The following is a 23147-nucleotide window of genomic DNA, read 5'->3' on the forward strand; positions in this document are numbered from 1 at the left end:
TTCATGACAATATGTATAATATATATATATTTTTTTGCGAATTTAGTACACTCATTTTTAACCACAGAGCTGTGCGCGTGTGTGTGTGTGTGTGTGGGGGGGGGGGTATGTGTGAAGATTTTGAGTAAAGGAGCTACTGTAACATGTTTAAAGGTTTGAGGGATAGTTCCTGTTGCAACAGTAATATTATATATGTAGGCAAGGTGCTTTCAAAATATTTGGCTATTTAACCTTAAAAATTCTGTGAAAATAGTATGGAAATCATAGTTATGTGACCAAGCTTGTTAAGCAAGTAGTTTCTTAATATTACTGATTGTATGAAAGTAATGGGTATTACACAAATTTATGAAAGTGTGTTGAAGACATAACAGTAGGTGTGTTATTAAAAACATTAGCCATGGCTTGAGATGGGAATAAAATTTCTCAGTGATATTATTCAGAATATGTTGTATAAGAACTCAGAGTATTGATGCATTAGGAAATATATTATTAATAGTAATATTTGTAGTGGAGCACCAGAATTGCATGTGATACCCAAAAATAACTTGCTACATCTTCTTATTGTAATTTGAGTTTAGGGTGTGGGAATTTTGACTTCTCCTTTCAGATTTATGTATTTTGTTTGTGACATCAGTAAAGTAATCCTTTAATAATTTACAGGTGCCACCTCTATTTGCTGCTTGAGCTCCACAGTACGTCTTGCCTCTTGGTTTCAGTCTTGTCAAAGGATGTCATTTATCCCAGATGGATAGCAAAGTTTTATAACTGCACATAGTGCAGAGCTGCAATCTGCACAACTGTAAGCTGTACTACAATCAGGGTTGCCAGATTTCATATCGGCATGGTAGGGATGACAAAAAAAAAAAAAAAGCTCTTTAATGAGGAACAGAGTTCCACATTAAAGAATAGTAGATCTACACTAAACACGGAACTTCTCGTGTTTAATGCAGAACATTGCAGTTCTGCATTCAACAGAAGTAGCTCCGTGTTTAGTGTTTTTTGATTAGCCCATATACCGGCATACAGGTCAATCAAAAATCGCTAAACTCGGAGCTACTTCTGTTTAATGCGGAACAGAAGAAGCTCCGTGTTTAGCGATTTTTGATTGGCCTGTATGCCAGGTATACGGGCCAATCAAAAAAAAAACAAACAAAGCGGAGGCTGGCCGAGATTTAAACCGGCAGGGCGGGACTCGGGATCAGGCTGCTGATCTCAGGACAGTCCCGCCCAAATAGGGACGTCTGGCAACCCTGACTACAATCAATACATTTAAGTTTATAATTTGTTCAGAGGACTCTGCAATAACTTTGGTGAGTATTATTTCATAGTTTCATAGTTTCATAGTTTCATAGTATAGTACTAGGCTATCTGCCCTGGGGCATTTGTAAGCCTAGCCATAGTGATGTGGCTTTTGCCACCCCATGAAATGGTACAAAAATGTACAGAATAAATCTAGAATACTGTGCCTCTGTCTAGTAGTGACACAATGAAGGTCCCCTTATATAATAGAATTAGTTTACTGTGCCCCTGTCTAGCAGTGACACAGATGTGACCCCTGGGGTAAACTTACGATCTCCCATCCATTCATCAAGATTTCTCTTGAAGAGAGTCAGTGAGGGGCTCTGCCTAATACAAACTGGGATCCTGTTCCAAAGCATGGGAAGCCTCTGGGTTATGAATCTATCCCTCCAGCATGTCCTATTCATACTTGTGCCGAGGTTTAAGTCTTTAGCTCTTGTGGTCCTGATGGATTTGGATTTTTTGAGGTGGAGCATGTCCATCAGATCCTGATTGGACATGGCCTTGTACTTCAGGCAGAGATCACCTCTGAGCAGGCGGTATGCTACTGAATAGAGCTGAAGTTTCTTTAGTCTGGCAGAATAAGACATATGTTGGAGACCCTTGATCCTTTTGGTGAGGTACTTTTGTGGTCTCTCCAGCTGTTGAAAATGCCGGGTGAGGTACATACCAAATGGGGCATTGTACTCAATCATGGGTCTGATGAGGGAGGAATATAGGGGTACAATGACATCCTTGGATCTGGATGTGAATCCCTTCATGATGAGGTGTGCAAGGTAGAATTTTTTTCTAACCACTTTGGCAACTTGGGTGTCAAATGAGAGGTCACTGTCTACTTGGGTCCCTAGGTCTCTGATTACTTTTTCCATACTCAGTGGGTTGCTGTCTATGTGATAATTTGTGGGTACTTTGTTTTTTCAAAGGGATGACTATACATTTTTGGCATTTAGTTTAAGGCCGTGACTACGGCACCAGTTGTCCATTTCTGTGAGGCCTTTTGTAGGATGTGTGTGTCTGCTGGTGTATCGACTATGGAGCCTAGTTTGCAGTCATCTGCGAACTTTGTCAGCCACAGCCCTCCCACGTTTGCTTTAACATCTGAGAAATAAATGCTGAACAAGAGGGTCCCAGGACAGATCCCTGTGGGACACCACTTGTGACTGGCTTTGAGTCTGACATTGCTCCAGCGATTTTAACTTTATGGGTTCTGTCCTTTAGCCAGTTTGCAACCCATCTAGTGACATAAGGGTTTACTTTTAAGCTGTTTAGCTTATCTATGATGCCTGAGTGGGGTATTGTGTCGAAGGCCTTAGCCAAGTCCAGGTATGCTGTATGGACTGCTTTGCCCTCATCAATGTCTCTAGTGACTGTTTCGAAAAAGTCAACCAGGTTTAAAAGGCAGGATCTGCCCTTTACAAAGCCGAACTGGGTGGGGTCAAGTGTCTGTAGGTCCCCTATGTCTCTGTTTATGAGTTCCATAATGATTCTTTCCATAGCTTTGCAGACCAGGCTAGTTAAGCTTATGGGGCGGTAGTTTCCAGGGTCTGTAGAGGCACCCACCTTGTGGAGTGGGACCACTGTTGCTGTACGCCAGTGTTCAGGTACATATCCCGAAGTAAGGCTAAGGTTAAATAGCATTTTTATGTGTGGGTTTAGCTCCTCTTGGAGTTCACGTAACACGCACCCCAGGATACCGTCAGGTCCCATTGATGCTGTGTTTTTTGCTTTGTTTAGGGCGGTTCTCACTTGGACATCTGAGATGACAGGGAGATTACATTCAGCTGGGATAAGTATTTCTTCTTTTGGGGGTGAAGGAGGGAGAAATTTGCACTGAACCTGTCAGCCAGAATGTTAGTAATATCTGTGGGTTCAGTGTATTTTTGTTGTTGTGAACCAACTCTGAGCATATCTGAGGGTTTCCTACCAGGTTTCTAACATAGCTGAAGAAGGCTTTGTGGTTATCTTTAGTGTCCTTAGCGATTTTTCTCTCAAAGTTTGCCTTGGATGTTTTATGAGAGAATGTAGTTTTCTGCTAATGTTGATCAGAGATGTCTTCCCTTCATGGGATTTCGCTCTGACGTGCAGTAGCTTCCTTCTTTGTTATACAATTTGTTTATGGCTGAGGTCCACCAGACAGGACACTTACATTTGGTGGAGAGGGACTTGGATTTGTTTGGGATTGCATGATCCATGCATTCTTGGAGATGTCCATAGAAAGCATTTGTGAAGGATTCGGCATTGTGGGATGTGGTATCCACTGGCACAGTGGGCTTAAAGGATACCATCTCAGTCTTAAGAAGAGTGAAGTCTGCTTTTGAGAAAGTTTTCACTGTGGTCTTTTGTGCTGGGGGTGGAGGTGGGATATGTATATCCAGGGTGATTAGTCTGTGGTCAGATCTCACTAGTGAGGGGTATACTTCCAGTGTGGAGCATTTTGTCCCCATGTTTGTGATGATCAGGTGTAGTATATTATCTCCCCTAGTGGGAGAGGTGACTAGTTGTTCCAGTGCATTTGAATTTATGAATTCCAGGAACCTTTGGGCTAGGGTATTAGGGCTAGAATAATGTACCCAATCTATGTTTGGGTAGTTGAAGTCTCCCAGTATGATGGTATTTTGTGATACATTCATATCCTCCAATGTCTTCAGGAAGGCTGAGTGGGGTTCTTGAGATTGGGAAGGTGGTCTGTAACATGCTACCAGTTGTATAGCAGTTTTGCCTATGGTTAGTTGCACCTGTATGGTCTCTGATGCTTCATGTGTTGCTACTAACCTGGAGGTGTGGGTGTCCTTTATGAATATGGACACTCCCCCTCACTTTGTGGTTCAGCCTGGGTTTTGGGGCCGAAAAGCATGATATGAGGTATAGCCTGGTAGCACTGGGGTGCTCTCAGGAGCCTTTAACCAGGTTTCAGTTACTGCACAGATGTCGATGTTCTCCATGCTGAGGAGTGCATCAAGTGCCCGCATCTTGAGATTTAGACTTCTGGCGTTGAGCAGCATTACCCTTAGTTTTTTTCCATTTTTGTTTTCTAAGGAGATGGGTTTGTCTTTTGAGCCTTGCCTAAAAAAGGCACTATGGGGGTGGCAAGAGCCTTAGCCAATATCCGGAAGCCCAGTGGTGACAGGTGTAAGCCATCCCTTGCAAAGCAGCATGGCCTGTCCAACATATCATCCCAGGCAGACAGACATTGGATCCCATTAGAATGACACCAGTACTTGAGCCAATTGTTAAAGCTGATCATCTTGTCTTTGTATTGTGGTATCATTCTTGGTGAGGGCAAGATGCTGCTCAGGGTCAGGGTCATACCAGCCTGGGCTACATAATCAGAGAGCTCCTCTATGTCTCTTTTCATGTAGTCCAGGGAGGTACGTCTCAGGTCATTCACACCAGCATGGACAATGACAGAGTCATATTTGTACTTGCTTTGGAGTGACCTGAGTGCGTGTGTTATGTGGCGGATCCTAGCTCCCGATAGACAGCTCACAGTTACCTTCTCCTTGTTCAGCCTGGTCAGTGGGACATCAGTGTGTCTGACTATGGAGTCACCTATTACTAGTGTATCAGGCAAGGTGTTTGGCCTTAAGGGCTGCGATTGGTCGACACACTGATTTATTGAAGTATGTGTTGCATGTGTTTTGTTTTGAGGTGGTGGATTCTTGGATGTCTGCTTTGGGAGCCTCTGTTGTTTTGGTAAATTTTTTATTAGAGCCTCCGAGTATGTCTTTGTGTTTTTATGTGTTTGGTTTGCAGTTGTGGTAGGTCTATGTGGGACTGGCATTGTTGTGTGTGTGGTTGCCATCTCCTCCTGTCTGGTCATGCCAGTCCTGAGTTGAGAGAGTTCAGCCTCCAGTTTGGCTATATAGTTGCATCTCTCACATGTATTTGTGTTTGTTGGGAGGAGGAGAGGGTTGTCTGTGTACATGAGACAATTGTAGCATGGTCTCAAGATACCCAGATTGACCAGCTGAACTGGAGACGACGCCAGTAATCCACCACTCGACATGCTAGAACATTATAAGGGAGTGGTATACCTTTAAGGGAAGTGGATATTCACAGTGGTGGTAAGTAGATGTAGTGCTTTACTTAGTACGAGAGTGCTTACTTGGTAGAGAAGTATTGAGAACAAGTGCTAGGCTTATAATACAGTGAGTAGTCTGGTTATACTAAGAGTAGAGCTTCCTTAAGGGAAAATTTGAACAGCAGACTTGGTGGAGCCAGAAAACATTTAACCTTATTTAACCGGCGCTGCGCTATGCGCACGACTGCACAAAGCCGTGCAAACGCGGATTTTAAACAGTGAACTACAAAAGAGCTAGAAATGGTCCAAAACAACCAATTACTACAGCTTCTTGTGCTGAGATCACTTCCCCCAAGGACAGGTAGGCTGCTCAAGGCTCCCCACTCCCACTGGTGAGCAAAGAAACTTCCTTCTATCCAAGTAAGGTAATGGACAACACAGGAACTACACCACAGCCCAGAATACAGCAATGCCTGTAAACTGGTCTAAACTAGTCGAGGAAGGCAGGAAAACAAGGATTATTTTTTTGTTTTTTTGGTAGAAACACACAGAAAATGCAGAAACAGTGATAAATTAGTTACACAGGCTAGCACACTTTAGTGGGCAACCTCCACAGTTAAATTCAACAAACAAATAAGCAAACTTTCGATCAAATTTGACTAAAATGTAACTTTAAGTGCAGATTTTAAAATAATGCAGCAATCAGTTAAAAAACAGTTCAGGCTAGTTCAAGGTAAGCTACAGAAGATATTCCAAGTGAATAGTCTATAATTAGAGGTGAGCTAGAAATAATTATGATCACTAAGTGCATTAGGTAGAATATGTAACAACTGCACTTATCAGGGAAGTTAGAGATTATGTTGTCTAGGATGAGGAAGTGGTTTGCTTTAGGGCTACGTCTTTCACCTTTTAAAACTATTAATTCAGCTGGTTAGAACATACCAGTCTTGTTAGCTTGTACCTGAGCTGTTATTGACAGAATGATATTGTGCCTATCCGCATACTTAAAAAGCTGATCAAGAAATGTCTGTACAATATTGATAATGGAGGTTGAGGGATGAAAATAACAGTGATATATAGTATAGTGTGCCTTCCCATTAATAACTTAGATAGTATCCAGTCTGGATATTTATCAGAGTTGCATCAAATTTAACTGTATGCTTTAGGTAAAGTTTAATTACATTTTCAATTGGAAATGTTGCTTATCACTCTCTTCTATCATCAGGCCTGCTGTCAGTAAATATGGTATATTTATGTTGCCATACAGTGGTAATTATAGAATCCTCTTTATACCATGTTTGCATTACATCTAAGGTTTTTGTGTGGTGTATAGTATTTCTAACTTGAAATTGAATATATTTACTGTGAAGCTTATAGGACTTGTACATAAACCTGTAGATCTGCAAACACCTCTGATGGCTGATTAGATGATGATCTCTAGTAATTGCTTTTTTCCCCACTGAGGAATGAGTGGGGAAAGAAATTACTTGGGATATGAGCAAAGAATAAAGAGCATTAAAGAAAAGAAAAATCAAGGAGTTGTTAGAGCAAAGCACAAAATGAAACATATTAGTCATAGCTGATTCCATCATGAGACGCAAAGATGTCCCTCTCACCAGGCTGGATAAGGAAAAAGTCACAGTCAGCTGTCTGCCAGGTGCCAGGACCCACCATATCACATAAGCACTCAAGTGTCCCAACAACAGGTACTGTTATGACTCCATCATAGTCCATGTTGGTGTGAACAGCGTGAGACATAACTCGCTGGAGCCTATGAAGGGAAACATGACTGAGCTCTCGGGCTATTTGTCTCAGGCAGGTATGTCCCTAGCCTTAAACAGCATTTTACCTTCACCTAGGATGATGCCTCTATACAAACAGAAAATGACTGACTTAAATAATTTGCTTAGTTTCTGGTGTCATTCTAAGGGGATCCAGTATCTGTTAACCTGGGATGACATGACTGAAAGGCCTTGATGCTTTGCCAGATACAGTATTCATCTATCACCCCTGGGATTTCCACTACTAGCTAAGGCTTTTGTCACCTGCATAGTGCCTCTTTTATACAGTATCTCAAGGACAAAATTCCTGATGTAAAAACTCCATCTAAAAACAACTTTAAGGTTATGCTGCTAAATGCTACGAGTCTTAACATGAAACTGCACTCACTGGAAGCAGTCCTCACCTTGAAAGATGCAAACATTTGTGCAGTCACTGAGACCTGCTTCAAGGCTGTGGAGAGCACCAGAGCCATACTGGGTTACACATCCATCCACATGTTCAGACTACAAACTGAATGAGTGAAAACTAAAGGAGGAAGTGTATCACTATTCATTAAAGATAAATACACCTCCAGATTGGTTAAGAAGAAGTGTAATGGTACCAATGTTTAAGAATAAGGGTGATGTGCAGAGCTGTAAAAACTACAGAGGGGTAAAATTGGTCAGCCATAGCATGAAGTTATGGAAAACATTAGTGGAAGCTAGTTTAGTAAGGGAAGTGATGATTAGTGAGCAGTGGTATTGTTTCATGCCAGGAAAGTGCACTACAGATCTGATGTTTGCACTGAGGGTGTTGATGGAGAAGTATAGAGAAGGTCAGAAGAAGTTGCATTTTGTCTTTGTGGACTAAGAAAGCATATAACAGGATGCCTAGAGTGGAGTTGTGGTATTTCATGAGGAAGTTGGGAGTGGCAGAGAAGTATGTAAGACTGATACAGGATATGTACGAGGGCAGTATGACAGTGGTGAGGTCTGTGGAAAGAGTGACAGATGCATTCAAGATGGAGGTGGGATTACATCAAAGATCAACTCTGAGCCCTTACTTATTTGCAATGGTGATGGACAGGTTGACAGACATGATTAGACAAGAGTCCCCATGGACTATGGTGTTTGCAGATTTTATTTATTTTTTTTATTTACTTAACATTTGTTTACTGGGAAAGTCCAACTTGAAACAAAGCCATTTTTCAGAGGAGGCTCGGGGAGAAATGCTCCAGATGCATGTTTTTGAAACATGGGAGGAACCATGAGCACCCAGAGGAAACCCACACAAATGCAGGAAGGATATGCAGACTCCACACAGATGGCACCGCAGCCGAGAATCAAACCAAATGACCTCTTGCTGTGAGGCAACAACACTACTGCTGCACCACTGTGCCACCCTGATTTCATTGTGATTTATAGTGAGAGTAAGGAACAGGTTGAGGTGATGTTGGAGGGGTGGAGATATGCTCTAGAGAGGAGAGGAATGAAAGTCAGCAGGACTAAGACAGAATATCTGTGCATGAATGAGATGGAAGCCAGAGGAATGTTGAGGATGCAGGGAGTAGAGTTGGTGAAGGCGGATGACTTTAAATACTTAGGATCAACAGTTCAAAGTAATGATGAGTGCAGAGGAGGGGTGAAGAAGACTGTGCAGACAGGGTGGAGTGGGTGGAGAAGAGTGTCAGGTGTGATTTGTGACAGACGGGTATGAGTAAGAGTGAAAGGGAAGGTCTAAAAGATGGTACTTAGACCAGCTATGTTATATGGGTTGGAGATGGTGTCCCTGACAAAAAATAGGAGTCAGAGCTGGAGGTGGCAGAGTTAAAGATGTTAAGATTTACTTTGCATGTGATGAGGATGGACAGGATTAGAATTGAATATATTAGAGGGTCAGCTAAGGTTGGATGGTTTGGAGACAAAGCCAGAGAGGCAGGATTGTGTTGGTTTGGACATGTGCTGAGGAAGGATGCTGGGTATATTTGGAGAGGAATACTAAGGATGGAGCTGCCAGGTAAGAGGAAAAGTAAAAGGCCAAAGGTAAGGTTTATGGATGTAGTGAGAGAGGACATGCAGGTGGGTTAGTGTGACAGAGCAGGATGCAGAGGATAGGAAGAAATGGAAACAGATGATCCACTGTGGTGACCCCTAACAGAAACAGACAAAAGAAAAAGAAGACAACTCCAGACTGGTTAGCAGTATGATTCCATGGAGATACTTTAACCACCCATCCATTGACTGGGTAAATTACTGATTCTCAGACTCACTTGCCCAAAGGCTTCTTTACTTCATTAACTCCAATGCCCTGAACCAGCTGGTTGACACCCCCACAAAGGGTGCCAACATCCGGAATCTGGTGCTTACCAATATGGGGGACCACTGTAGCACCCACAGTGTGAGGTCTTCACTGGTGAGATCTGACCACATATCAGTCTTATTCAAAGTAATTATCACACCTGACTCCCACAGCAGCAACTGTTTATTTTATTTATTTTTATTTTACATTTGTTTACCGGGAAAGTCCAACTGGAACTAGGTCCATTTACAGCGGAAGCCTGGGGAGAAAAGCTCCACAACAACAGTTTTATACAGTGTTATATAAACAATCAGAAAAATTCAAATAATAAAAAAAATTTACATACAATAGATCTTTTCAGACAGGTTTACATTACCAAAGAGGACCCTGGATATTGGTATTTGGGAAGGAAAAGAAAAATAGTTTCATACAGTGTTATATGTACAATCAAGAAAATATTTCATACAAAGATCTTTCCAGGTGGGTTTACATTTGTCAAGAGCAGACCTTGGATGTTGGTTATTTGGCAGGGAAAGAAAACAATAGATATATTCATTGCCTGATGCAATCAAAGTGACATCACAGAAGGCAATATAGTAGGAAAAAGTAGCTGAAAGTAGTCCTGCTCTAGGAGTTTTTGAAGTACTGAGTATTAGGCATAGTGAGCAGTGATAGAAAGGAGAAGGAAGGAATGAAGGGGATTAGGAAAGCATGTATGTAATGCAAGGACAGAGCCATGCCTTCAGGAGGTGTGGCTTTAGGAAAGCATTTATGTAATGCAAGGACAGAGCCATGCCTTCAGGAGGTGTGGCTTTAGGAAAGCATTTATGTAATGCAAGGACAGAGCCATGACTGCAGGAGGTGTGGCTTGAGTAATTTTTTGAACAGTAAGATAGATGTTGCTGAGGATATATTTTGGGGGAGCTTATTCCATTCCTTAGCGATGGTATGAGAGAAGAGGGCTTTCCCTGCAGTGTTGTTGGCTTTGGATATGCAGAGCAGGGTCTTGTTTGATGAGCGTAGAGGATGGTTTGCTGAGTACTGGTTTAGTAGCTGGTTTAGGGCTGGTGTTTTGTGGGGATGCTTTAGTATGTTGAAGGTGAGCACTAGCTGGTGGTACCTAATTAGCTGAGGGAGCTCTAACCATTGTAGGTGTTTTAAGGCAAGACAGTGATGACTTCTAAAAGTGGAGTTATTGGCAACTTTTGCAATCTTATTGTAGCATGATTCTAGTTTGTCAAGGTCTGTTTTCCTGATGTGAATTAGGATTGGTGATGCATATAGTAGGGTAGACAAGAGGTGGGTTTGGGCTAGGGTGATTTGTGCTTGGTCTGATAGGAACTGTTTGTGTTTGAATAAAGTTCCTAATTTTTTATGAACCTTTTTAATGGTTTGAGAGATGTGGACATTGAAGTTAAGATCCTGATCTATTTCAACACCGAGTAGTTTGGTATGTGGGGAGGGAGAGATTAATGTGCCGTTGTTGGAGGTGATGGTGAAAGGAAAAGTGGTTTTGTATTTGTTGGGGGTGAATAGAAGTAGTTTGGTCTTTTTGGGGTTTAGAATAAGGTGGATATCAGTAATCCATTTTTCTATGGAGCAGAAGGATTCTTGGGTAAGTTTCTGAAGTTTGGTTATGGTTGAGGCTGAGCAGATTAGAGTTGAGTCATCTGCGTACTGTATAAGTGATGCATGCAGGGTGGAGGTATGTAGTTTGTTGGTGAAAATGGTAAATAGTAAAGGACCTAGTATTGACCCTTGTGGAACACCTACAGTAGTTGGTAGTAGTGGTGATAGTATACCTTGCCATTTTACTGACTGTTTTCTATCAGAGAGATAGTTTTTGAACCAGGAAGTAGCAGAAGGTGCAAAGGACATGGCGGTTAGAGTGTCTATAAGTAGGTTATGTGAGACCATGTCAAATGCCTTAGATAGATCTAAGAAAATGGCTGATACAAAGTTGTTGTTGTTTCTAAGTTGGTTAACCTGGTAAGTAAAGGAGAGAAGAGCAGTAGTTGTACTGTGGTTTGGGTGGAATCCATGCTGTGTGAGGGAAAGGAGATTATGTGAGGTTAAGAAATGCATCACCCGGGTGTGAATGCATCTCTCCAGGAGCTTGGAAAGGGGGGATATGATAGCAATGGGGTGGTAGTTTGATAGTTCATAGGAGTTACCTCCTTTGTGTAGGGTTATTATATATGATACTTTCCATAGTTGGGGGATGTAGGCTTCCTGTATGGAGCGGTTTATAAGAAGTGAGATGGGGTAGGCTAGGGACTCTGCAGCTAATTTTAGAAATGTAGTGGGTAGGCCATCTGCTGCGAGAGTGGTGGGTTTTAGTTTTGAGAGTAATTTTTTTACTGTGGAGATAGGTATGGGTGAGAGGGTAAAAGGGGGTATATTATTGTGATCTATAGTTGGGGTGAGTATAGGTTTATTGTTGGATAGCTGGGTAGATAAGGATAGAATAGAGTCAGTGAAGTGACGGTTAAACTGGGAAGCTATGCTGTCATTAGCATTGCTGGTGTTGGGAGCTGGGGTTGTAGTTTGGCCAGGTTTTAGGAGGGTATTTAAAGCCTGCCAGAACTTTTTAGGGTTTTTGGAATGTTTGTTTTGGATCCCTAGGAAGTAGTTTTGTTTGTCCATTTTTATTTGTTTTTTGGCCTGGTTTCTAAGTTGTTGATATATTTGTTTATCTTGGTTGGTGTTTTTTTTTCCAGTTCTTCCATGCATTATCTCTGGCTTTTAATAGAACCTTTGTTGTCTTATTTAGCCAAGGGGCATAGTTAACCTTAGTTCTATGTTTCCTGATGGGGGCTAGTATGTTTAGCACTTTCATAAAAGTATTATTGAAATATTCAACTGCCTGGTCTAATGGTAGGGTTTGTAGTGGGTGCCAGTTACTTTGTTGTAGCATACTGTTAAGGATTTGTGGATTTACCTTGTGCTCATTTCTGGTCTCTTTATATAGCATAGGTTTGGGTATGTTTACTCGTCTACGAAGGAGGAAAGTGGGGCAGTGGTCACTCAGTATATCAGGTAGGCAGCCCACATGATAATTTTCTTTGGGGAGGCTAACTAAAGTCCAATCAAGAATGGAATGTTTATTGGATCTTTTGTCAACTCTGGTGGGTTCTTGGATTAATTGTGAGAATCCAAACAAGTTTATATGGTTTGTAGGATTGTTGGCATTGCAGCCTAGCCAGTCTAGGTTTAGGTCTCCTAGCAGGATGGTTTCGTGGGGCAGGTTGATTGTAGCCCTTTGCAACATATCCTCTATTATAGGTGAGTTATTACCTGGAGGAACATAACTGCAGAGGATGTTGATATAATGATGGTTTCGTGGGGCAGGTTGATTGTAGCCCATTGCAACATATCCTCTATCATAGGTGAGTTATTTCCTGGAGGAACATAACTGCAAGAGATGTTGATAGCAGGATGGTTTCTTGGGATAGGTTGATTAAGGCCCATGGTAGTATCTCCTCTATTATAGGTGAGTTATATCCTGGAGGAACATAACTGCAGAGGATGTTGATATAATGATGGTTTCGTGGGGCAGGTTGATTGTAGCCCATTGCAACATATCCTCTATTACAGGTGAGTTATTTCCTGGAGGAACATAACTGCAGAGGATGTTGATATAATGATGGTTTCGTGGGGCAGGTTGATTGTAGCCCATTGCAACATATCCTCTATTACAGGTGAGTTATTTCCTGGAGGAACATAACTGCAGAGGATGTTGATAGCAGGATGGTTTCTTGGGGTAGGTTGATTAAGGCCCATTGTAATATCGCTTCTATTACAGGTGAGTTATTTCCTGGAGGAACATAACTGCAGAGGATGTTGATAGCAGGATGGTTTCTTGGGGTAGGTTGATTAAGGCCCATGGTAGTATCTCCTCTATTATAGGTGAGTTATTTCCTGGAGGAACATAACTGCAGAGGATGTTGATAGCAGGATGGTTTCTTGGGGTAGGTTGATTAAGGCCCATTGTAGTATCTCTTCTATTACAGGTGAGTTATTTCCTGGAGGAACATAACTGCAGAGGATGTTGATAGCAGGATGGTTTCTTGGGGTAGGTTGATTAAGGCCCATTGTAGTATCTCCTCTATTACAGGTGAGTTATTACCTGGAGGAACATAACTACAGAGGATGTTGATAGCAGGATGGTTTCTTGGGGTAGGTTGATTGCGGCCCGTTGTAGTATCCCTTCTATTACAGGTGAGTTATTACCTGGAGGAACATAACTGCAGATGTTGATTCTCTTTTTGTTTTTGTGGGAGATAGTGGTGCCTAATGTTTCCGAGTTGCCAAAAATGAGAAGTGGGGTTTTAAGGGGTTGAAGGTTAAGTGTGTTTTTAAATAAGATTGCAACTCCACCACCCTTTTTGGTATTTCTATCTTGCCTTAGAATGTTATAGCCAGGGGGGAGAATTTCTTCATCTTGAGAGGTGGGTTTTAGCCAGGTTTCAGTTATGGTTAGTATATCTCGGTGAGTAGTGGGCTATGAATGCATGTAAGTCTTGTAGTTTGTTGGATATACTTCTTGAGTTTAGGTTAATAATAATTAGGTCTGTTTCCTGTTTGTGGAAGAGAATTTCATGGCTTGGACCTGGGTTTGGGTGTATGTCTACTGAGATTAGTAGCCATCTTTTAAGGAATAATTTGAGTTTGATGGCGTGAGCTAGGTCTATATGATGTCTAGGTGTTGTTATTCTATGGGGAGATAATGTGGTGTGTGGTTTGTTTATATAATATAATGGGCTACTATTAAATAGTGTGGGGCAGGTTGTAATGTTTGTATGTGTGTGTGTGTGTGTGTGTGTGTGTGTGTGTGTAGGTATGTGTTATGTGGAAGGTAGTGTTTAATGGTATGATAGCATGTATGGATGTGGTGTAGGCTAGAGTAGTGAGAGTTAGTAGTAGTGGTGGTAGTATGCCTAGCATGATTTGTCAGGGATTATTAGAGGCGATGAACGTATGTAGTGGGGTGTGGTAAACTTCTTCTTCACTTCTCCAAAGCAGATTATAGCCTCTTACAGGATGATATAAATAGCTTCATTGCACCTCCCCTCTGAATTGGAACTAGAAACTATGCCGAGTTCTACACCAGTACATATACAAACATCTGTATAACTGCTTTGACTCGGCCATGCCTGACAGGACTAAAACAAGCTTCTCAAGGAAGAGCAAAGCTGCCTGGTGAACAACTGTCATTAACAAGCTTTACAACAGGAGGAAGAAATTGCTGTCTAAGAGTAAGAGGGAGCAGCAGGCAAAGAGAAGATCGAGTCCAAATCAAGCCAATATAAGAAGTTTTATTTAAAAATGCAGGTTAGCGCTTTCAGGTGGATACCCTCCTTCAGACAACATACAATGATTCTAAAACATCTTGTATACATTTTAAAAACCCTCTCATTAGACAGTTAAGCAATTAACTTTTACATTTCACCCGCCTTTTTTTCATAGCTGGTTTTAAAGGAACACGATTATTAAGACCTGGTGCTGTGTCTGCTGCCAAATTTAAAATCGATTTAAGCTCTGCATATTCAGTTTTGTTAACAATGTCACCCCCCTCCTATCTTCTTGCATTATTTGCATTACCAAAAATGAAAAACTGTGATCCGGAAAGCATTTAATATGCTGATACAATCCGTTTTTCTCATCTCTTAATCTGATAGAAGACATATGATTTAATATTCCGGTTTTGAATTTGCAGTTCATTTTCCCCACATAAAAACTTGAACATTGTTTACATTTTGCAAGGTAGACAACATTTGCAGTATGGCAGTCTGCATAAAAATAAAAACTAAATTTTCTTTTAGTGATTGCATGTACAAAATAGCCTGCACTATTCAATAAAGTGCATGCCTTACAATGTCTATATGGAAATGTCCCCAACTTTAAATACTTTTTACTACTCTTCTGCCTTTTTTCAGGTTCATGACATAGTAAGTCCTTTAGGTTATTATTACGCCAATATACAAATTTAGGTTCTCTATCTATACTATCTCTCAAGCCTTCATCGCTTAAAAGAATCTTCCAATTATTCTTGATAATATTACTGATATCATAGGTTCATAGGTTCATACTAGGCTATCTGCCCTGGGGCATTTATAAGCGTAGCCAGAGTGTGTTTGGCTTTCGCCACCCATTTTAAATTAATTTTGCTATGCCCTTTTTCGAGGTTAGTATACTGTGCCTCTGTCTAACAGTGACACAGAAGTGATACCCGGGGTAAACCTACGATCTCCCATCCACTCATCAAGATTCCTCTTGAAGAGAGTCAACGAGGGACTCTGCCTAACCTAGACTGGGATTTTATTCCAGAGTAAAGGGAGCCTCTGGGTTATGAATCTGTCCCTCCAGCATGTCCTATTTATTTCAGTGTTGAGGTTCAAGTCTCTCGAGCACGTAGCTCAATGGGATTTGGATTTTCTGAGGTGCAGCATGTCCATTAATTCCGGGTTGGACATGGCTTTATACATCAGGCACAGATCGCCTCTGAGCAGGCAGTATGCCACTGAGTAGAGCTGGAGTTTCTTTAACCGGGCAGCATATGGCATCTGTTTGAGCCCTTTGATCCTCTTGGTGAGGTACTTTTGGGGTCTTTCCAGTTGCTGCAGGTGTCTGGTAAGGTACATCCCAAAAGGGGCATTGTACTCAATTATGGGCCTGATGAGGGATGAGTAAAGAGGCACGATGACCTCCCCTGATCTAGATGTAAATCTCTTCATGATTAGGTGGGCTATATAAAATGTTTTTCTAACCACTTTGGCCACGTGGTTGTCAAATGAGAGATTGCTATCAGCTTGGGTCCCCAGGTCCCTAATTACTTCTTCTATTACTACTAAACTTTAATGTCACTTTAGACTTACTATTATATCTATAAGGTGTTCTTGTGGGCTTCCTTGAATTTTCTGAAAACCATGGTTTCACTTTATCTTGTCTATTTAAGAGCACTTCATGTCTATCCCTATCTATTTTGTTTTCTTTATAACCCTTATCTACCAAATGTCATGTCAAGATATCCATTTCTGTATCAGACACATCAATATCTGTACATAACCGTGAAACTCGCTAACATTGACCCTTCACTACATTACGAAAGATATACTGAGGATGCATACTATGAGCATCCAAAAAGTGATTCTTCCAGCATTCTTTTCTATAAAGGGTGGTTTGCAGAATGCCTTGTTGATTTTTAATAACATTTACATCTAAAAAGGCTATTCTTTCACTACTAAAATTAAAAGAGAACCTTAGAAAATCAGTTGTAGTATCCATGTATTTGACATATTCACAAAGGGAATTTTCATTATGTGCCCATAACAAAATATCATCCACAAATCTCACATAAAACATGACATATTCATTCCATAGATGTATTGTGTCATGCAAATATTTCTGCTCCCAGTAAGCTAGCACCAGATTTGCGTATGAGTTAGCACAAGGTGTGCCCATAGCAATACCTAGTTTTTGCTTATAATAACTACCATTACAAATAAAAACATTATTTTCTAAAATCAACCATAACGCTTCTAATATCAGACATTTGGTTTTCTCATCATATACATTTTTATCCTTCATAATTTCCTCAATACCTTTAATTCCAAAACTATTGCCACTAACTGTGAATAAATTATTTACATCTAAAGTTGCTAATAATACATCATTAAGATTCAAATCATGACAAGCCTCATATAATTCAGACAAAAATGTGCAGAGTCTTTCAAAATGCCTGGATATATGCCTTGCAGATCACTAAAGCCAATAACTCTGCTGGTGAAGCACTATTCTCTTGCGACATAGCCAAATTATGGAACTCACTCCCACCCACAATTACCTCCATACCATCATGCACCAACTTCAAAACTTTATTAAAAGCACACCTAAAAACATGCTGGCTATGCCCTTGCAACTCCCACTCTAATATCATCCACCCCATCCAACTACTACCTTTCTTTCACCTCCACTAACTACCTTGATGATAGCAAGCTCAGATGCTCATAAGCCTAGTACTTATTATACAGCAGGAACTTCTCATTGTTACATTTGTTAATGCCTGTTATGTACTTCACAGATAAAGATTTTAGTTGTCTACTGCCTTTTTTCAGGTTCATGACATAGTAAGTCCTTTAGGTTATTATTACGCCTATATACAAATTTAGGTTCTCTATCTATACCATCTCTCAAGCCTTCATCGCTTAAAACATGCCCTCCTCAACATAAACAAGCAAATAAGACTTCTTGTGAAGTCCTCCAAAGTAAACTATGAATTAAAATTAGCTTCTTTAACTAAGGACAAACCGTAAGGCATTCTTTAGTTACATCCGTAACCTAAAAGGAAAGGCTCAGATTTGTGCCCTACTGGTAGTTAATGATACTACATATATTGAGCCTGTGGACATAGCTAACCTGTTGGCTGACAGGTTCTGTGAAAACGTCACTCCCCTGTGCCTGCCACATGTACCCTATGACATGCCTATCACCTGTCCCCTACCTTGTATCTCTAAAGAGCAGGGTGTAAATGCCCTCTCTAAGGCCAAAAATACAACATCTATGGAACCTGATAACATTCCAGGCTGCATCCTACATGGGCTCCAAGAAGATTTAACAACACCATCAGGTATTCTTTTCAATCATATCTAAGCACCAGCTTCATCCCACCGGAATGGAAAATGGCCACTGTTATTCACTTGCACAAAGGTGGTACTTCCACTGAACCCAAGAATTATAGACCTATTAGCCTGACTAGCCTTATCTGCAAGATCATGAAGTGAATCATCATTTACCTTATCAACAAAAGGGTCCCCTTCAAAACATCTAAAACCAATAACATGTGATTTTATAACATTGAGACCAGAACATCTAAAACCCTAAACATCTAAAACCCTTAACAACGAATTTCATAACATCTAACAGTACAAATCACATGAAAATAACACCCCCTCCACATATAATGACATGATTACACTTGAAAACATCAAAATTCTAAACCAACAAAATTCATTTGGTCGAGACCCTATCATCGAGTGTTTAGAACATTGATGTTGCCAAGGGGAAGAAAAAGGTATGTAAAAAAGCGAAAAAGCTAGTGTTTCTCAAGGGCAGCAAGGTGTCCTTCACACTGTGTCTGTGAATGTGCCATCTCTGTCATGGCACTGCAGACAGGGTACGGGAAATCTCCCGTTTAGAGCTTCTACATATAGCGCTAAAACGGAGATTTCCCTTTACCCCACTGTAGTGCAATCTCGGAGATGGTATATTAAAGTTGGGGGAGTGTTTTTAGAGTTTTTTTTCTTTTTTTACGTTCCCTTTGAATCTTCGATGGTTTGAAACTCGATGTTCTGGTCTCAATGATCAGAATTTCGATGTTTTAGGCTTTTGTTGATTCAAGGTGGAACCATCGACATATATAGGCTTTACTAGAAAGGCTCACCCAGACTCTGCTACACTTTGCTGTGAGAAAAAGGTTAGTTTGCTTTTTATTTGTTGTATTTTGTATTACTTTATTGCCTTTTTCTATTTTGAATACTGTGGCTTGTTTTCTTTACTTTGTGTTTTACTTGTATTGTGCTTTTAACTGCATATTAAAACTTGAAAAGAGACCACAGCTCTGTCTCTTGTGAGTCAGACAGAAATTTGAACAGATCAATTAAGGACTCAGACATAAGATAGAACAGACCATTTAAGGTTAATCATCTGTGAACTGAGTGGGTGGAGCTAGGAATTAAACCTTCTATTTAAGGGGTAAAATAAAACATTTCAGAGCTTTACTAGAAAGGCTCACCCAGACTCTGCTACACTTTGCAGTGAGGGAAAGTTTAGTTTGCTTTTTATTTGTTGTATTTTTATTACTTTATTGTCATCTTCTATTTTGAATATGTGATTTGTTTTCTTTACCTTGTGTTTTACTTGTATTCTGCTTTTAACTGCATATTAAAATATGAAAAAATACCACAGCTCTGTCTCTTGTGAGTCAGGAAGAATTTTTTCCCCACTCTCCCACCTGGTTACTGTTGTGTTCTTAAACACCACTGTCTTTCTAGCTGCCTGCCCCTTATGTTAATTTGACCATACATCTCATTTCCTCTCTGCTTTTACTGGCTTGTGTGAGTAAGCACAAAATTATAATTTTGTGAAATCACTCCCCTTCAGCTATTTAAATTTATTGGCCATCCTACTGTATTCCATAGTACCAGAATACAAAAGTGACGACCCCTTTCAATCTATCTTACTGTTTTAAAAATAGTAACTGTCCACTAAAACTTAACTATTTAGACAGGTAAAGCTTAAGTTATCTATTTGCACATCTAATTCCTCTAGTGCACACTGCAGTGTTTAGGATAAACTATTTGCTTCATCTTACCTTTAAGGATCCCTGTAACTAACACTTCCTCTAAAACCGGCTGGAAAGCACTAGGAAGCCTTAAACTGATACAAGCACTCAACTCTCCTTGTTAATAAGGAGTAATTAATCATAGGCACTAAGCCTATAATTGCAAAGTACCTTGCTAAGGCAAGGGGAAACAGATCAGCACCAAACCAGGCATGCCCAAGGGTCAACTTCTGGTAATTTCTCCTGTCCATCTGGTGAATCTGGGCATACTGGGGCAATTCAGCAATTGCCTCATGTACACAGACAACCATCTCCTCCTACCACCCAACACTAAAACCTGAGAGAGATGCACTTACATAGCCAAACTGGAAGCAAAGCTCTCTCTACCCAAGATTGTGCTAGAAAGTCAAGAGGAGAAGGTTAACACCCTCACTACACCTCAAGCAACACATAGCCCTTCTAAACCCACACCACCAACACCCTCACATAGCAACACTAAACCCTCATATATGGAGGCTCTTAACAGTAGCCTGCCCAAGCAGCAAGGACCTCCGAAGCTGAAATGCAAACACCAATCACAACTGAAGTGTCACATAGCTCAGAACACCAGTGTGCCACCTAACAACCGCCCCTAAGGCAAGACAATGTACCCAACACTTTAGTCATAGGTGACTCTATAGTCAGGCACATTGATGTCCCACTCACCAGGGTGAACAAGGAGAAAATTACAGTCAGCTGCCTGTCGGGTGCCAGGATCTGCCACATAATGCATGTACTCAAGTACAAATATGACTCTGTCATTGTCCATGTTGGAGTGAATGACTTGAGACTACCTCCCTGGACTACATGAAAAGAGACATGGAAGAGCTCTCGGATCATGTGGCCCAGGCAGGTATGACCCTAGCCCTGAGTAGCATCCTGCCTCCAACCAGAATGATACCACAGTATAAGGACAAAATGACTGATTTCAACAATTGTCTAAGATTCTGGTGTCATTCAAAGGGGATCCAGTATCTGTCTGCCTGGGAGGACATGATCGACAGACCATGATGCTTTTCCAGAGATGGTCTACACCCGTCACCCCTGGGATTCAGGTTACTGGCTAAGGCTCATGTCACCCCTATAGAGCCTTTTTTTAGGCAAAGTTCAAAGGACAAAACCACCACCGTAAAAGGTACAAGCATGCAAAATCTGAAGATAATGCCACTCATTGCTAGAAGTCTAAACCTCAAAATGCACTCTCTTGAGGCAGTCCTAAAAATGGAGAACAGTGATATTTGTGCAGTAACTGAGACCTGGTTCAAGGTTCTAGAGAGCACCCTTGCAATACCAGGCTACAACTCTTGCCACACTTTTTGGCCACCAAACCAGGACCAAAACACTAAAGGTGGAGGAGTGTCCATATTCACCGAAGGATATTCACACCTCCAGGCTAGTTGCCCAATACAATTTTCCAGGTGCAACTAACTCTAGGTAAGACTGCAATCCAAATTGTAGCTTGCTACAGATCCCCCACCATGACCCAAGATTCTTACTACACCTTTCTAAACATACTGGAAAATATTAAGATACAACCAAACACCCTAATACTACGTGATTTCAACTACCCTGCCATTAACTGGTAAAACTACTTGTGTACCAACACCTTTGCCCAACGGTTCTTGCAATTCATAAATTCCAATGCCCTTGATCAACTAATCAATAGTCCCACAAGGGACTCCAATATCCTAGACCTGGTCATTACCAACATGGGAAATTGATGCTCCACACCTATGGTCATCCCCTCGTTGGTCAGGTCTGACCATACTCTAATCACCCTTGACATCCCTCCCCCATCCCTCAGTAAGGAAACCTCCATAAAAAAACGTCTCCAAAGCCAACTTCATGCTACTCAAGTTAGAAGTGACAAACTTCATGACACCCATGCAGACAAGAACTGAAAGTTCGACTGCTGAATCCTAAACTAAGGCACTGCATAAGCATGTCCACTCATGCATGAATCCCAAATAGAACCAAGATGCTCTCCTCCAAAAAAAGGAAGCTAATCTGGTGGTCCTCTGCCATAAACAATATTTACAACAAAAGGAAGAAACTGTTGCAAAAAAGAAGAAAATCCCAGGATGCAAAAAACTCCCTTACCAGCCTCAGTAAGAAGCTGAGATCCCTCATAAAATCCTCCAAAGCTAGTTACAAAAATAAAATTGCCAAAGATTCCAAAGACAACCAAAAGCCATTCTATAGCTATGTCAAGAATCTAAATGGCAATGCTCAGATCTGCTCTAAGCTGCAACAAATTGGCATTAAATATACTGATACCAAGGATGTTGCCAATATCCTAGAAGATTGATTTAGTGCTAACTTCACCCCCCATCACCCCCTAAAGGGCCCATCTCAATACCGAATGATTGCCAAATTCTGGTAATAATGGCCACATAGGTAAAAAAACGCACTCTCCAAAGCTAAGAATACAGCATCCATGGGACCAGACAATATCACGGGCTGTGTACTACATGAACTACAAAATGAACTGGCACCTCACCTAAGTGTCATGTTTAATCATAGCCTCATCTAAGGCTTTGTGCCCACCGAGTGGAGCACAGCTACATTTATCCCACTCCACATGGGGGGATCAACCTTGGATCTTGGAAACTACCACCCCATCAGTCTGTCAAGCCTGATCTGCAAGGCCATGGAACGTATTATAATGGAAATTATAAACAAAGACATTGGCAACCTTCATACGCTGGACCCCACCCAGTTTGGGTTTGTGAAGTGCCAATCTTGTCTCCTGAACCTGATTGACTTCTTCAAATCAGTCTCCAGAGCTGTGCATGAGGGTAAGGCAGTCCACAGAGCCTATCTGGACCTCACTAAGGCCTGTGACACCATCCCCCACTCTGGAATCATAGATAAACTTACTAAGCTGGGCATTAATCACTAAATCACTTGATGGGTTGCCAACTGGCTTACTGACAGAACCCAGACTGTAAAAGTAGCCGACTCCAAATCCAGCTCCAGACAAGTGACAAGTGGAGTACCTCAGGGTTCAGTCCTGGGACTGCTCTTGTTTGGCATCTACTTCTCTGAAGTACAGGTTCATAGGTTCATAGGTAGTTACTAGGGCCTATACAAGCCGAGCCAAAAAGATACCCTGGTTTTTGCCACCCAAGAAAATTATTTATTTACAGGCCAACACTAAGAGACTCTGGCTAACAAAGTTTACAGATGACTGCAAACTGGAAGCCATTACTGAATCCCCAAATGATATGTATATTCTACAAAAGGGCCTTACAGAAACAGATGCTTGGTGCCAGAGCCATAGGCTCAAGCTCAATGCCAAGAAGTGTATAGTTATCCCCTTTGAGAAAAAACATGTACTCGCGAATTACCACATAGGTGGCAGTACACTAAACACCGAAAGTGTGA

The sequence above is a fragment of the Protopterus annectens genome, chromosome 8.part1 (assembly GCF_019279795.1).
Source record: "Protopterus annectens isolate FY-2018-M chromosome 8.part1, PAN1.0, whole genome shotgun sequence".
Lineage (NCBI taxonomy): Eukaryota > Metazoa > Chordata > Ceratodontiformes > Protopteridae > Protopterus > Protopterus annectens.